Raw genomic sequence first — 17,760 nt, forward strand, 5'->3', positions numbered from 1 at the left:
ATAATAATGCTTGCCCCTCTGTAGTGCCTTTCATCCAAGAAACTCAAAGCACTTTACGTGTATTAATTAAGCTTCAACACACCTCTGAGATTATCATAACCCCCATTTTGTAGCTGACTAAGAAGACTAAGCACACAGAGGTGAAGTGATTTGCCCAAGATCAATCAGGAAGTCTGGGACAGAGCCCAGAAAAAGAACACAGATCTTCTGATGCACAGTTCTGCACTTCTTCCTCAAGACAATCCTTCCCCGCCTATAGTTTCACTCTCTAAGTTCAATATAAAGAAGAGTAGATTTCAGAACTCCCACCTGTGTGCTTTAAATCACCAGATACTGCTTCATTCTTTAGGATTAGATCCACAAGGGGATTTAGCAATTCCTAATTTTTAGGTGCCTAGTGTAATCCACATCCCTGAACTAAGCGCCTAGGCTGCCTATACAATGCATGGGGAAAGCTAGGTCCTATCAAGTTATAGATGTAACTCTGGGCCAGAGGGAGAGCATCTTGGCCAGAGGGAGGGCAACAAGCCTACTTGTTAGGGCACTCACTGGGGAGATGGGAGGCCCAGGTTCCATCCTCCCTGATCCAGTGAATATTTACTTATACAAAGTGAAACGGCTCCAACACGAGAGCCTGAGAAAAACAAACCTCACAGCCCAGAAGGTAGGGCACTCTCTTGAGAGGCTCAAGTTCAATTATTTGCCTGCAGAAGGGAGAACTGAGCCTGGGTCTCCCAAAACCTGGGTGAGTGCCTTATCCACTGGGCTAAAGGTTACATGGGGACTGGTACCATCACTGTTTGGGTATGGGGAATCCAATAAGTGGCCTCTGAAAAGGCCTTCTGGACTGGGCTCTGCAGGCAAGATAGGCAAGGAATGCCAAGCATCCCATAAACACATTACACAGAGCAAGACAGAGGTACCTCTGTAATAAATCTGCTACACAAATTCAGAAGAGCGTTTCTGCAAGTAATACTTTGAAGATAAAATTGAGATGTTTATCTAGTAAGAAGTTGCCAACTTTATAAAAGTTGGTAATTTTATTACAGTAGCACCCAGAGACACTTACGTGGTACAGACCCCATGGTGCTAACTGCTGCACAAACACAAGACAGTCCCTGCCTCTAAGAGTTTACAACTTAACATTGGATAATAATCTTAAAAGCCCTAAAGACCAGAAGGATATGATTGCAATTATGTATAGAAACATATCTCATGGGATCACCATTGCCCCAATGATCATCAACAGGACCAACTGGATTTCAGAGCCCATTTGAGCCATCTTCAAACAGATCACTATGCATAAATGAGAAAGAAACTGGGGAAAATTCCATACAGGAGAAAAGCAAATATATATTTACTAGCTCTACAATATAGAGAGACTGTGATTTATCTTCTACATTCTGTCAAGTCAGAATTCTTCCCAGCAAGTCCAGACCCTTACTCTGTTGTAGCCATGTTATCAGACTGTGCCAGTCCAAAGTTATATCATAGCAGCACACAGAAACAACAGGCCCAGACAAAATGAAAATGCAGAAGAGGTGTGCACATGGCATCTGGACCAGCCCTGAGATCCACAGACTTTTGTGTCCTTCTGGAGGCTAAAAACATGAGGTTTTATTGACTCCCTCCTGGCTTTTATTAGCTTCTTAAGGATTACTGAAATTAGAGACTACGTATGAGAAAGCTGGTTCATCAATTTCCTAGAAAAGACATTTATCCAGATTGCCCTCCGATCCTTGAAATGTGAGACATGCCTGAGGAGTGTTCTTTGTTATAGTGTCTCACAAATATATCCAGTGATGGTGAGTCCCATATGTCTCTGATAAATGAAAACCCTTTTTGAGCATTCCAATCTTTGCCTGTATAAACACACCACACTAGCTGAATTTGGTGCTCAAGAAAAAAAAGTATTACTTGCGCTGGCCAGTGAAAAATCCTATTGTTCTTCAGCCCTGGACTTGTCCTGAGCATCAACTGACAGAGAGTCAGATTGGTTTTGAGAAGTGGACAGATATTAATTAGAGACTAGGAGAGAAACAACAAACTTATTTGCAAGCTTGAAAGAGTTGAGATTTGAACCCGAATCTCAAGTAACAGAGAGGTAAGTGCAACAATCTATTGTACAGTCTTATCACTTACAAGTTCCAGTTTTCAGGTTGAATGTATGAGCAATTCAGTCTACCATAATGTTTATTCTCAATGACAGATGTATCAGCAGAAATGCATCCCTGCACAGTCCAGCACTTGTGTGCCCTCCAGTATTACTTGCACATGCTTAGACTCCATTGATGATTTAAACAGACAACTAACAATCTTCTCTAAATATCCCTGTCCAGAAAACCCTTAGGGTTTATTTTCTCCCGATGTGCTTGTAACTCCCATTGAGGTTAATGGCAGTTATATCTACCTAGCTGTGGAGAATAGTCCAAAAGTTTAATATACCACTTACCTCACACATAGGAGCCTTTGTGTTCCTTTGGTGACTTCTTTCATTTCACTGAAGCAGGCAACACCACTAGCCACCCCAGCCAGTCACACTTTCCCGCTGTGGATATCACTGCACAAGAAACAGGTACCAGAACGGTCCAGCTGTCTAACATCTCCTTCTTGACTGAACTGAGTTAGTACTATTGCTGGAGCTCAGAGGGGCATCTACAAGTGTGGAAAAGCCAACTGGATAATTTTTTACAAGTCTTTGAAGTTATGCTAACTAGGCCAGGATGGCACTTAAAAAATAATAAAACAAGCAAACAAAGAAACCCTAAGAATCATTCTGTTTTTTATTTGAACTGCTAGTAGAAGAGAGAATTTGTTGACATGTTAGCAAATCCTTAGACACATTTGGCTGAATTTTCAGTTACACTAGAGCTCTTTTATCTCACCCTGGCAATGTAAAGGGGCCCTAAAGTGGATACAAGTGTAATTTACAGTCACTGGGACCCCCCCTTTACATTGCCAGAGTAGTGTAAAGAGGCCTTAGTGTAAATGAGAATTAGGCTAATCTGAGCTTCCCTTGTGCAGGGAAGATGGATTTTGCCTTTCCAAGCCTTATCTTTTATTTCAATACGCTGGGAAGGAAATGCGGAAGAATGATCTTGTGGCTAAGTCAGGGGCTCTGAGTCAGATTATTAAGCTTCTATCCCAGGCTCTGCCACTGACTCTCTATGTAATAGTGGATGATTCAAGTCCTCTCTTTTTGCCTGAGTTTCCCCATTTGCACAATGGGGATAACAATATTGTCTTATCTCCTCAGGATGATATGAGGCTAAATTCATTAATTTTGTAAAGTGATGCGCAAGGTATTTGGACAAGAGTTTCTACAGAAATGGAAAGCAAAATTGTTGTTATCATTAGCTGCCTCTGGTTAAACTGCCCAGATATTCTCCATGGTCATTCCCTTCTCTGGCTGTACTCCACTGATAATTGCTCTCCATTCTGAAGTGCCTGTGTTTCTCCTTTAACTAAAGAGGTCAGGTGAAACTTAGGTGAACCTGACGTGATCCTTTGGCAAGAACAACAAAAAGAATCATATTAGGATCATGGTCTTATTCTGATGCTACAAAATGAAGATTGTACAACTCGAATCAGTGGTGTTGGAATAATTTTTATAGTAGGGGTGCTGAAAGCAATTGAACAAAACTGTAAACCCTGTATATGATGGAAACCACTTCAAGCCAGTGTGTGCACCGCACCCCCAGCAGCTCTAGTTCCAGCATCACTGACTTGAACCTATATGGATTGACACAGAAAAGCTCTCTCTTGTGGACTTTAATACTTTTGCAAGTTTCCCCAGCATGTAATCTGGCTGAGGATGAACAGTTCTTCTCTGTCGAGTAAGAAGCCGGAAGCAAGCCCCCTCAAAAATCTGCCTCAGAGTTCTCAGGGAATCCTAAGCACAGATCTCTTTGAAAGGGTGTCCTCATTAGGTAAGATTTCAAAGAAAGATCTGGTAAGAAGCTTGATATTACACCTACATATGCTTCCACTAGAGAAACGATATCTAAGGTAAAAAGAAAAGGAGTACTTGTGGCACCTTAGAGACTAACCAATTTATTTGAGCATGAGCTTTCATGAGCTACAGCTCACTTCATCGGATGTAGCTCATGAAAGCTTATGCTCAAATAAATTGGTTAGTCTCTAAGGTGCCACAAGTACTCCTTTTCTTTTTGCGAATACAGACTAACATGGCTGTTACTCTGATATCTAAGGTAGCGAAGGTGTCATACTCAGCAGCAGCATCCTAAAGGAAACTGGCTGCTCGACAGGAATCACTTACAGAATCTCATGTGTGGTCTTTTCTGCTTGAAGTGAATCCAAACTTCAGCTTCTAGCACAGAAACATAGGGCCATATTCTGCTTTCAGTTAGCACACTGTAACCCCATCGACTTCCACAGAATCACTCCGTTTTATACTGATGCAACACAGGGCAAAATAGGACCCATATCAGTGGGCGTTAAGTGCCTAAATACGTTTGAGGATTTGGGCCGTACTCCTCTGAATTTGTTAGAATATGAGTCCAGTTCACTACCCATGCGATAGAAGGAAAAAGTTATGCCCTCATCCCTCCTCACTCCACTCCTGTTTATATCAAATACTGCTGGTAGAATTATGTTTCCTGCCACTGTGACCAAGTTATCCCCCTCTTCTTGCATTAAGTTCAGGCTTTTTGTCCTCATCTTCTTTACACAGCTCTTCCCCACTGCATGCATCTCAGCTTTCATTCCTTCTTAGTGCTCACATTCTTCCCAAACCTCTACCCTATCTTGCCCCATTTGTATACTTTTCCCATGTTGCAGCCAGTGTTCCCTGGTAACATTACCAAATCGGATTGTAATAACTTTTTTAATCAGACTTCCATCAACTAAATGTTGGTCCTGCGCACTAGCTCTGACAGGAATTCCCATAAAGTTAGTTTTATCTCTTTTTTGTTTTGTTTTTTTCCTAAGAAGTGGGAAAGAAAAGTTAGAAGAATTTTGGAACTGTGTCTAATGCCTTTATTTTTAGGGTGTCATATCTGAGGAACCTTGCATCCAATTCACTGCAAATCTCCCTGAAAAATTCTAGTTGAACCCCCAATTAAACTAGAAATTTTGAGACTGATCTGACTGTCTTTGTGGATTGGAGGGGAAATCAGTTGCAACTTTAACTATGGAGCAAACGATGCCCTATGATGCCAGCAAGGAATGCTTGCCGTAGGTTTTCCCCCAGATCCACAAATGGCGGAAGCCTGACTAAGCTTTCATTTTCTATGAGCTATATATTCTCTGCCCCAAAAGCTCTTTAAATAGAAACTATCACATTGGAGTTTGAAGCAGTCTAACCAGAACCACAGTCTACCATCCTAATGGTTGGTTTTTTTCAAATCTTAGTGTAGTCAGGGCCTAACTATGTTATAAGAGACACCAAGACATGATATGGTATAGCCTACATCCAGACCTAATCTATCACATAGGTTTGTGAACCATTTTAGAACACTACTAAGACCCAGGTGACACTGGGATTTGGAATGTTATGAGAGCCTTTCTACCATGAATCATATTTTATATACATATATCGTGTGTGTGTGTGTGTGTCAGGGTGGCTCTGCCGAACATAGTTAAAACTCATGGGTAGACAGGGCCTTTGTCTAATAAAGTAAAAATAAACAATTTAATCTATTAAAAAAACAAAATAAAACAAAACACAGCTTCTTTTACTTGAGGCAGCTATAGACAGAGACCAAATGAGATCTGTGCTGCCAGCCCTTTTCTGAAATCACATTGGAAAAGCCTAAGTGCTCAATAACTAGATCAAAAGACCAACGCAAACCCACTGAAGTAAGGAAGGAAAGGTTGCTATGCACCTTTGGGGAGGTGTTGTGAGGCCCAAGTCTGAGGGTAAAAAGTGCTTATCATAATAAAATTATACCCAATGCTTCTTCATTGGTTTCAAAGCACCCTCCCAAAGTTTGGTAAACACTTTTATCCCCATTTCACAGAGGAGTAAATGAGGCACTTAGAGGAAAGTGACTTGCTCAGAATTACATAGGGAATTAGTGACAAAACTGGGAATAAAAACCAAGCCTCCTGACTCCACATGCCATGGATGTGTTTATTAGAAAGTTACTTACCTATACACCCCACCTGTAGCATTATAATCTCATTACAGCTTTGCACTCTGAACTGTGGTTTTGCGCTGACCAAAAAACCCTTCATTTTTCTCTTTGCATGCAAGTAAAGAAAATTGTCTAGAAAATGCTGAGCAAAGTTTTAATTTGCAGGCTCTGTGCCATAAAAAGGAGGCCAATGACACAGGTACACAACCCTCTGTGAGGGGGAAGTCTTAATTTCTGGATATGTTTAGCAAAACCCTACAACAGGGGAAAGGTGTGATTTTTCTCTTTGATTGGTTTTTTCTTCAATATTTAGTGTAGTTTAGCTGACCATACTGTGAAAACACTTGAGCCATCTAGGAGCAGTTGCTTTCACAGCAATGAAATGTTTCAGGGCGTGCTGGATTGGCTTGGTGGACAAATGGTTTGAAGTCTGTCTGTACAGCTCAGAAAGAACCAACTTGTTTAGAAAATGTCAGTATCTTTTTAAACCCCCTCTAAATGGAGCAAGTTTGAAGCTTTCAAAACTTGGCAGTCATTGGGAGAAGGAAAAAAAGCAGCATTTTTATGAAATGCTGGAAATTACGAAACAAACTTCTTGGAATTCAAACAGTTTGTCCGTGAGTCAGTGACAACTTCGTACTTGTTAGTTTAGTGCTAGTGAAAGAGGCCGGATTGATGTCCCTGGGCACCGAATTCTCTGTTTAACCCCAAAGCAGGTCCAGCAGTAGGGCAAGCTACCACCACACCATTCCCTGCTACTGTTCCTCATGTCTGACCTCATGTCAGGGGTCAGAGAGTAGCTTCAGTTCTCAATGGCCAATTCACTTCATGACATCTCTGCTGAGACTGCCTACAAGGAGGTCAATTTCTTACATCTCTGGCCCAGACAGGTGGGTGACTATGAAGTGGAGCCTGGGAAAAGGAAATAAAAGAGGATGATGCTGGAGGCCTCCCAAAAAAGGGGGGAAACCCACAAGGAGAAGTTTTGAGTTTGAGTGTTTTCTTTTTATTTTCTGACCCTTCAAAAACGGATGGGGTCTAGGAAGTGGGCTCTGGCCACAAAGATTCAAATTATTCAGTAACAATGAGATTTTTATGTGGGTTGGGTCACTCCAACCAATGAGCAACCAAGCAGTCACTTTTAAGGGAAGCATGAGACTTGCACCCACAAAAACTTCCATAAGTCTGGACTAACAATTTGGGCCCAGTCCTGAAGAAGCTCTACAGTTAACTCCCACTAAAGTCAGTAGCTGTGAGAGAAGGCTTTTTGTCACGATACTCTGCTTAGGTGGGAAAGGCAGCAGGATCTTGTATGACCTCATCACCCCTTCAGAAGTCTTCAGTACATTCCAGATTTTCCAGGGGAATCGACAATCAGACCTGGGTTTTATACAGGACTCAGTCTTCTCTAATCTTCAGAAACCTTTGATACTATGAAGGTGGGAAGTGATGGATGTGAAAAACATATGAAGTGGGAAGCAAATGTGCCTATTAAGAAGGGAGTTCATTAAACAAACAAGTCTATGTCTTAAAAAACAAATTAGGAGGCATCACAATGAGAAAAGAGGCTAAAGAGAACCCTAAACAAGAACAGAAGCTTTCCAGGCCATGGAACAGGATGAGATGAGCAGAGCTGTACTCAGCAGAGGAGCAGATTTAACTGATGCAGCTGTAAAAATACTAAGAGCTGCCAGAGCCTTATCTACACTAAGGTTTCCACCACTATTCCCAGTAGCTCAGCTGAAACTAATGGTTGCACCAGTAAGAATATTTTTCTATAGAGCCCTCATGTAGGAAATATCTTAGTGATAGCAGCAACAATAGGGAGAAATTCAGACTTTGGGAAATGACACAGAGAAAGACTCCCGTCCCACAGAAGCATGACAAAGCAAGGGTAGACGGAAGAATCACAGGTTAGCATGTTTCAAATGTTAAAAGAACAATGATGTAAAATACTTTTTCTAGGATCCACTGCTTTTCATATTCTTCATATGAAGCTTTTTTTCTCTACCAATGTTGTCCATTTCAAAACAGCTTGAAATCAACTTTTTTAACATCCCATTTTGTACTGCACCCTCACAGAGGGCTTGGGCATGACTCCAAGGATAGGATTTGTTAGTTCGACATAGAACCAGCAGAGGGAGCACAAGAGCAATTAAACAATTTGTCCTGGTATCTAAACAATCATTTGTTTTCTAATTCTCAGCATTCCGTCCACCTCCAATTCTTGTAATTCAGTAATCTACCAAATTGTTAGGAGTTTAGGGGCCAACACAGTGGAGTGTAACAGGTGGAGCCAGAGACTCTAAGGGTTATAGAGAAGGGGAGATGGGTACCACAGCAACAGTACAGAACCCAGTTTCCAAGCAGGGATCTGTTGGGTTTATGTAACCTTCATCTGTTAGCAGAAGGGACAATTTGGTGCTTAAACAGTATCTTTGAAAGAGAAGATTAAAATAAAGAACAAGGAAAAAAACTGAGGCTAAGGTATAGGTAACAAAAAAGACCTTCACACTGTCAAATATTAACACCCCCACACACACACACACACACACAAAGCATGCCTATGGATATGTTTTCAGTCCCTACCTCACTTCCTACCTGGATTCTCAGCATCCCTGTTGGAGTCTCAAAGATTCCCCCTTAACCATTATTGTCAAATTCCTGCATCATGGTCACCATCTACCCAGCCAAGGAGAATGACATAGGACTCCCTGAGGCACACGTCTATAATTAACTTTCTTTCAGTCAATTGGAAGGATCACAGTGAGGTCCCACAAAGCACTTTTCCCACTCCATGTTCATATTTCCACGGGACTGATCACATTCCCAGCCACTAATCACCTTGGAACCAAGTGACTAGAAAGCAACTACTTTACTGTAAAAGTATTCTAGTAGAGTGCAGGTAATTTCCCATGATGAATTGCCTCAGGATCAAAGGGCAGACCACCCTTGCATTAGTAGCACTGCCACAGTTCCAAAGTAAATTTATTGTGTGAGCATTACATTTTCAGATGATCTTTATGTAATTTATAGAATGGTAATACTTCAGTACTCCAAAAGTTTCTATAGGAACTATACAGTGTGATGCATGCAGATTCACAGCCTACCATTCAGGTTTTCTTTCTTCTTCACTCCTGAGTTTACCAAACTCACTACTTTGAAAATACAAAATTAGATAACCACTAATTTAATTCTGGCTGGGACATCGAGGAAGGGACAAAATGAACATGCTTTGCCACTTCCTGGGACCTTGCACTGTCACTTATACTTGTGCAAATTAGGCATAAAATGCTACCAAAGCATAATTTTCTTCTAACTCACAAACACCAGTGGTAATATTTTGCACTCATTTTGCACAGGTGTAAATAATGACACAAGGTACAAGACACTAGAGAATCAAGCCCTATAAGTTGTGCCAATGTTTGAATTAGGCAGGACTGTTCTTAACATATCTATCTATCTATCTGCCTATCTAGCTACACACACACACACAGTTGCTGAATAATGCCAGAGTGACAGTCACAGAACAGGTATAAGACAGGCAGCAGCAATAAAATCTTCTTCACATTATGCTGATGACATGGCTTATTCCTGACGGTGAGGGAACCACTTCTCATGAGAGTTCTGTCTTTGTGCCCATTTAGTCCTTGCCCTTTCTTTTCACACTGCCACCTAGTGCCAATGGCTTTTGTGATTTGACTTTGTAATACGGACATCTGCCCATTAGGAACTGGATTGAGAGCCCCATGTTTATTTCATATAATACATACAAAGGGCTGTCAGAGAGTAACTATTTTCTTTTTCAGCATAGTCTTCTGCCATTACCCCAATTTTCCATCCAGGACTCTCAAATGCTCCAAGTCAGATAGCCTTCCCCGATGAAAGCTGGATGTACCTCCCATTCCTACCCCCTGCTATCTATCAACACTGATCCTACACTGGCCATAGAAGAGGTATGTGACAAACTGACTCCATAATACTCTCAGTCCCTGCTGGCCCACAGACCATGGGACAAGCACATACCCATATCTCTGCTAGCCACAAATGTTTCAGTTCTTTCTTATGAGCCCATTCCTGCAAACCCTATACAAATAGAACATCCATTGAAGTGACTGCAATGTACACAGTGTACATGGGAAGACTGTACTATCAGGTCCTGTATACGCAGAAAATCAAACATACATAATTAGTCATCATTATGAAGAGCCCGATTTCTACTAAAAGGAGAATTTGATAATTACTATAGGACTAAGCATTAAAATTAAAATTAGATAAATAATGAACAGGAATACAAGGGACAGTGTCGACTTAAAAACCAAATTGGGGCAAATCCTCTTTACTCAAACTTTATTCACCCCTTACTCAAAACTTCATAAATCAACAAGAGCATGCCTGAGCTAAAATTGAGTAAACATTTCATAAGATCCTCACGATTTAGACCTTAGTTAAAAAGTACCAATAAAACCCTGGATTATTAGAGGAGAAAGAATATTAAAAATCCAATTTTATACCGTTGATGCTGTTTGTTTATTTTCTGAATTTTCTTGAGCCAGACAGCAAATCAATGAAGTCAGTTTCACTTTAGTTTACCATCAGTTTCTCAGTGCTGCAAGGTTTGAGTTGCAAACCCTGCAGAGGGAACAATAGGTTGTTTTTAAAAACAACTGTTCCCAATGGAATGTTTAAAAGAATTCTGAACCACTTCTATGGGTCTTAGGTTTTGTCAAAGTTTTTCCCCCCCACAAATAGCTAAATAACTTGAAGCTAGATTTGAGTTATTAATTTCCCTTTCACATCTGTAAACTCCTCGCAACAGTAGCCATCTTCCCCAACACATCATTGTGGAAAAGACCTATAAAATGATATAGGAACGAAACAAATTGGATTATATAGGGACATATCATGCCGTCAGTTAATAAACAAAACCCCTGTTTGATATATTTTTGCTTAAAAACTAATGGCACAATACGGGCTGTAGAAATTAAGCAGGAGTTTCCTGAAATGACATTTAAAACCTATAAAATCTAACAGAATATGAGTTCCTATCTATGGGATTTTTAAACCATCCTACAGAATTCTATAGCAGGGATCTCATTCTCCATTTAAATCTCAGTTTTATACAAATGATAACACATTTTTAAACATGTTCTGCAGCTGTTCCCTTATGAGTAAGCTGGGCCTATGGAGAAAATGTGGAAATAGGAAAACTTAGTAATATTTACTATTATGATATATCCAACTCAGGAAATTACAACAACTGTGTATATCAAAATAAACAAGATTGATATTTATCTCTCCTCCTAAAAAAGTACTAAAAATAATTAGACTTGGTATTTATTTGGCATTTGGGTTTAACTATCTGGTATCCCCATGTTTTGGCCCTGTTAAAAAATCCAGCACTCACTTTGATCTCACAGGAGTTAAAGAGGCATACACACACACCATCCAGTCCAAAACTGCATTAGCTACAGGGCATGGCAAAGCATGAAATAACTGCTCCAGAGTACTTCCTCATGTGGGTGTGTTAGATAACTGTCTGCTCCAACACTAAAATAAAGCATACTGAGACCCACTCAACACGGCGGGGTTCTACTCTGTTAGACTGAAAGGGTTGGTAGGATTCGAACATGTAGACCCCACAAGAACCTGAGGTTGGCTAATGTCAGGTCTTCCAACTCTGTTATACACCCCTGTGCCAAAAGACTTTTGGCTTCTGGAATTCCAACTACAGCATCATATGCTGGCTTTAAGTTTACTTAGGCATACTCTCCCCTTTGCTTTTGTATACACGTTGCAAATAGACTTTGTGCCATAGACAGAGCTGAGCCTTTTGATAGAAAATACTTTGGTTTCACAGAGAATTAAATCATTTTAATGGCAAAGTATTTTTTAAAAAGGATTTAAATTTTTTTTCTTCCTGCTGGATGATAAAAAATGTTTCATACATTCTGCTTCTCTCACTAGGCAATTCTTTTTTCCTGGGGTTTCCATAAAATTAATTGATATTTTGTAATCTTTTTTAAAGTTATTTGGAAGAGTTGGGATAGGACCATGATTTCTGTTAATCATATATTAAGGAGTGCCAACATCAGTTTCACAAAAACTCACACAGATAGAAATCAGTGCTGAAAGAGATCATACACACCTGTATTGGTTCAAAAGAAAGTGCCGGGTGTCTAGAAATGCATACACATACAGTACTTCATGGGGGGGGGGGGGGGGCAGAGAGAATGCTAATATTCCAGCTCCATCCCTCCAGGTTAACCCCCCAAAAATGGCATCAAATGTTCCCCCATTTGAGAGTCCTTAATTTTTGGAAATACTTCAGCTCCCTATATGCTCAAATCAGAGTTTCAAGGTTTGAGATTAGGGGGACGGGGCAATATTTTACTACAGTGACATGTACTTTGTAGCAAAAAAAGGAGTTACAGTTTGTCGACCAAATGTTAATTAGTAGCCTGAGTTAAAAAGAGGCAGGAAAGGGAGTGGAAAACACTAAATTTCATTCCTGAACTAACAGATGGACTACCGAATCTTGACAAAATCCTACAGAAAGCCACTGTAAAGTTCCACTTAGGCCCTGGAAAAAAAAATAATAAGACACAGTGAATGGGTTCTATATCTACACAGCCAGTTGATTATTTGCTGTTTTGGATTTAAACTGACTTGGTTTGTCGAGTGCGGAGTCACTTTTGTTGAGATGAGAGAGTTACAAGATACAGGATGTAAAAATACAAAACATAAACCTGTTGGTACCAAAAGTTGTCTACTGTCCTGAAACAGTGAATTTTTAATAAACATTTCACAAGATTTGAACCCTGGTAATGTGTTGAAGAATCTCCTATACAATCCCAAGTGGGCTAGGAATATTGCTTTATGGACATGTGTTATCGGAAAGGCCTAATAGATTTTTTTTTAAATCGTCTGCCTCTTACTATTAAATAATTTGCTATTTAAAAAGGTGATTGTTATTGTCAAGAGATCTCCACTGATCAGCGTCCATTTTCTATAATTACTCATGGATTCTCCAGAATGTTTTATATAACTCACGTCCACTCACTATCTGTCTTAATTTTTTTTTACCAATAGAGTAGCAGTTTTACTCTCCGACAGCACTGACAAGAGCTCAGATAAAAAGCCCATTTCGAATGGATCTGTTTAACCAGCCTTTAGAACCCATGATAAGGCTAGCCTGAAAAACTCAGCAATGTTAAATGGGCTATGAAACGCAACACAAACCCAGAAAAATAATAATAATTAATCCACAGACACACTCTGTGTTTGAAATAACATATACAAAGGTTATTTATGGAATGAAAATATGGTAAATAAATAGTTACTGTTTCTAGACAAAATGGCTCAAAAGATTTCATAAATTGTTTCCACTGTAAAAGGATATCTACCTCCCCCCTCCAAATACACATACTGAAACACAAGCACAACCATGTATAAAGGGGGGAGGGCAATCAAAGATACAAACTCCCTCTTAGAAAGTTTGAATTCATATTAACCCAGTCCTGCCTCTATGATGTTACATTAAATCAGCAACATAAAAGTTTGAATATATCTCCCACTCCCTCTTAAGTAAAATAAAGAGTTAAAAAATTAAAATAAATGCTTTAAAAAAATCCATCAGGGAAAAGTACATGTACGATAATTAAATTCACCTCCCCTTCTCCCTTCCCCCCCCCCCCAAATTTTTAAAATAAAAATCCTGGCAGAAAGAGTGGAACCTGCTTTCTGTTTTTATTTAATGTACACTAAACATGGACTTTAAACTTATAGTAAATATAAAACAGAACAAGAGTCACAGTTAAACCTGGTCACCGGCAATACAGCTAAAACTCATTGGCAAATACTAACAAAAACCCATTTAGCAGTAAATAAGGAGAACATGATATATGGACGGACAGATGGAACTGCATAAACAGAAAAGAAAAAGCAGAGACCCACAGACATACGGAGAGGGCTGTTTTAAAAGAGTGAAAGATATTGATTTACTTGGAACTAGTGTTGGAAAACAAACATATTTGTTTCCTTCATTGATGTTAAAAAAAAAAAGTAATTAAAGTGAATCATAAGGGGGCACACCCTGAAATAAGTAGAAGGGGAAAAAACATTTGTAAAGGCTAAGGCCTTCTATAGATGTTCCAAATTTTAAGCTCGCAAAAGGGTTTGACAAACTTACATCTCTATATTAAAAATCGAGAGGGTGGGGGTGAAAGAATAAAGAAGTGTCACGGGGCTGGGGGGAGCAGGATTTTTTTTTTTTATAAAAGTTGACTGGCCTACCTTGTTCCCCAGTCCTCAGTTTGTCTCCTCATAGTCGCTGTCTCCCTGGAAGTACAGTGTGAGTGGTAATGACTGCCTGCCTCCCTAATGAGTCCATTTTCCTGCTCTTGATGTTGTGTATATACACACACTGCAACCTACCTTACAAACCACAGAGACGGGAAAGGGAGAGAGAGAGAGAGAGAGCAAGCGACAGTGTGAGAGGGAGAGAGAGAGAAAGGCACACACAGACAAAGCCCTCCTACCAGACAGCAGACAACCCTCCTTCCCCTATCTAGCAAAATACAACTCGGCTAATGCAGCAACAGGTTCAATACTGCCAGACTGAGACAGTGTAAAAAAGGTATATAGTGCAGATCAGGATTGCTGGCAAATAAACTGTTTACAGCCAGTTGGCTCCACCTTTCTTATTTATGTTACAGAATGTTGGAATGCATTGTTTCAGACAGTCCATGTAATTATCATAAATACATTTTGTGCATATTAGCATGAAACACTGAAATGTATCAGCCATTCTCCTCCGTAACCTTATAGCTTTAACACATGCAGGGAAGGTGTAAACATATCTCTTTTGACAGGCAGGCTACACAAAGCCCACTGATGATTTTAAAGTCATGAGATCTTTCAAGAACGAAGCTCCAGAAGACAGGTTTCCCCAGACAATAGGGGAGCAGGGAAAACTGATCTGGAGGAGGAAGTCTGTTCAAGAGGTTGCTCAGTAAGCAAACTAAAAGAGAGGGCAGTTCTCCCCAACATTCTGTCCCCCCAATATATATGTATTAGTAAGCTTCTGCCCCTACAGCTATAATAATGAACTGTGCTTATGTCTGAACAGGTGCAATGCATATAGTACATAGCGTTGCAAGGACAGAAATAAATCCTTCAAGTAAAGAAATCTTTTTCCAATGGCAACCAGGCCAAGGTTATTTAAAATAAAGGTCTGGGCTGAAGCATACACCCCCCACCCCCATTTTTCCCACGGGGGGGGAGGAGAAGAAATGGGGAAGAAGCAATAGACTGCTTATGTCTACAGAAAACTCAGATATTACAAAAAAATCTGCCACGTCTAGAGAAAATATTTGGTTTACATCAATTCTACATGCTGGCCCTAATATTTCTTTTGTTTTCCTGGACTTCAAGAACATATACTATTGGAGAGGAAATATGGTCTTGTGGTTATGACAGGGGACTGGGCATGAAGAGGCCTCTAATTGTGGCTCTGCCACTGATTTACTCTCTGGCTATGGATGTGTCACTTCATCTCTGCCTCAGTTTCCCCATCTGTAAAATGCATCTAAGTAATAATTACTCTCCTCCCAAGAGAGCTGTGAGGATTAATTTGCTTTGGCCCTCAGAGGAACATAGAAAGATAAAGTACCATTATCATTACGAGGAAGAATATAGAAGCTAAGTTCAGGAGATTTACTGATAAGCATGACAGGTTTCAGAGTAACAGCTGTGTTAGTCTGTATTCGCAAAAAGAAAAGGAGTACTTGTGGCACCTTAGAGACTAACCAATTTATTTGAGCATAAGCTTTCGTGAGATACAGCTCACTTCATCGGATGCATACTGTGGAAAGTGCGGAAGATCTTTTTATACACACAAACCATGAAAAAATGGGTGTTTACCACTACAAAAGGTTTTCTCTCCCCCCACTCCACTCTCCTGCTGATAAGCTATTACCAGGGGGAGAGAAAACCTTTTGTAGTGGTAAACACACATTTTTTCATGGTTTGTGTGTATAAAAAGATCTTCCGTACTTTCCACAGTATGCATCCAATGAAGTGAGCTGTAGCTCACGAAAGCTTATGCTCAAATAAACTGGTTAGTCTCTAAGGTGCCACAAGTACTCCTTTTCTTTTTGATAAGCATGAGTTGACCTATGTGAAACTTAGCATCTGAACTTCACAGGGGTTTGTATACACCTATACATTTCATATCACCTTGGTAGTCCCTGAGATTCAAATCCAAAAATATAGATAGAGATCCAATTCAGGACATCAGACATAAACAGCCCTTAATATTGGGTGCAACTGTAATTGGATCCAGATCTGAACTTCTTGGTTCACTCATCTATGTACAGTGGATTCAAATCAGAAAAGAGATCTTAACCCCAATCATGTTTTGGAGAAATTCTAACTTGGATCTGAACCACAGAACCAGATCTGAGCCCCTCAAGCTTAAGGAAGTTTAGATCTAAATTAAGACCCTAAAATTGAATCTGAACCTCTTAAGCTCTGGGGAAGTTCAGATTTGGCTCTATACCAGAGAATTGGATCCAAACCCTCTCAAGCTGATGGAAGTTTAGATCGTAATCAGAACTAGATCAGAACTTACTGCAATCTTTTTAGAATTTCAGATCTGTATCCAAATTGGAAAAACAGATCAATTTCCCTCAAGCACTGGGGAAGTTTGGATCTGGATAAGAACTGAAGAGCTGGATTTGATTCCCCTCTAGCTTTGGGAATGTTCAGATCCAGGTCTGAACAGAAGCCCCAGAAACAAACCATGAAAATTTGACTGAAGTCTTGATCTAGATCAGAACCACAATACTCGATCTGAACTCCCTAAAGCTTTGAGGGTGTTTGGAGTCTCATATAAACCAGAGAGCCGGGTCCAAACTTTCTCAAGATATGAAAGAGATTGCATCTTCAGCTGAACTGGAAGTGAGCTTCCTGAATCTTTGCAAAATTCAGCTCTGTATCTGAGTCCCCTCAAACCGTAGGGAAGCTGAGATCCGGATTTCAGCTTCTTAACCTGGGATCCTTTATAAGATGGATCCAAACTACCCCATCTTTCCAATGAGACACCTGCTGGGAATCTGGAAAAGTTCAGCTCTCGATCCAAACTTTGCAACACAGGCCCATCTCTACCAAATCTTAAAGCAAAAATCTGCTAAAACTGTCCGAGAAACCAGAGTAAGAATCAAGAAGAATCTGTTAGTTATCTTCCCCGTCCAGAGGCAATTTGGAAGCTTTCCCCGCAGGCCGAGGCAACTAAGAGTATGTGGGAAATGGTGTCCCTGGGGGCATAGGCAGTTGTGTGCCTGGTTGTAATGGTGGTGGGCTGAAGGCAGAGACAGCTGGCAGATGTGGTGTATATCTCTCCCCTTGAGTAGAAATAGTTAGGAGATGTGGGGGGCACTGTAAGTAGTGGCAACTGAGGAGAAAAAGATGCAGACTTTGCAGATCCCTGGAGCTAAAATCCGCTGCTACCACAACACCACACAGCCCTGTAAATTCTGTCCCCTCCATCAAGTCGCACATGAAGAAGGAGCAAGCTATCTTGATTCACTAGTGTTAATATCACAATCATGATTCACATGCATCGGAAAACAGGCAAGCTCTCCCTCCCTGACCACTGGGA

General features: G+C 40.3%; 1 protein-coding gene across 1 annotated transcript in view; it reads right to left on the reverse strand.

Moving 5' to 3' along the window:
* ZBTB20 (zinc finger and BTB domain containing 20) overlaps positions 1–14,674 on the reverse strand; it is a 617,628-nt gene extending 602,954 nt beyond the window's left edge. The window contains exon 1 of the mRNA XM_074974219.1: positions 14,394–14,674. The gene's annotated coding sequence lies outside the window, so the exon portion shown is untranslated. The remainder of the gene's footprint in view (positions 1–14,393) is intronic.
* Positions 14,675–17,760: the final 3,086 nt, after the last annotated feature.

The sequence above is a fragment of the Natator depressus genome, chromosome 1, assembly GCF_965152275.1.
Source record: "Natator depressus isolate rNatDep1 chromosome 1, rNatDep2.hap1, whole genome shotgun sequence".
NCBI classification, from domain to species: domain Eukaryota; kingdom Metazoa; phylum Chordata; order Testudines; family Cheloniidae; genus Natator; species Natator depressus.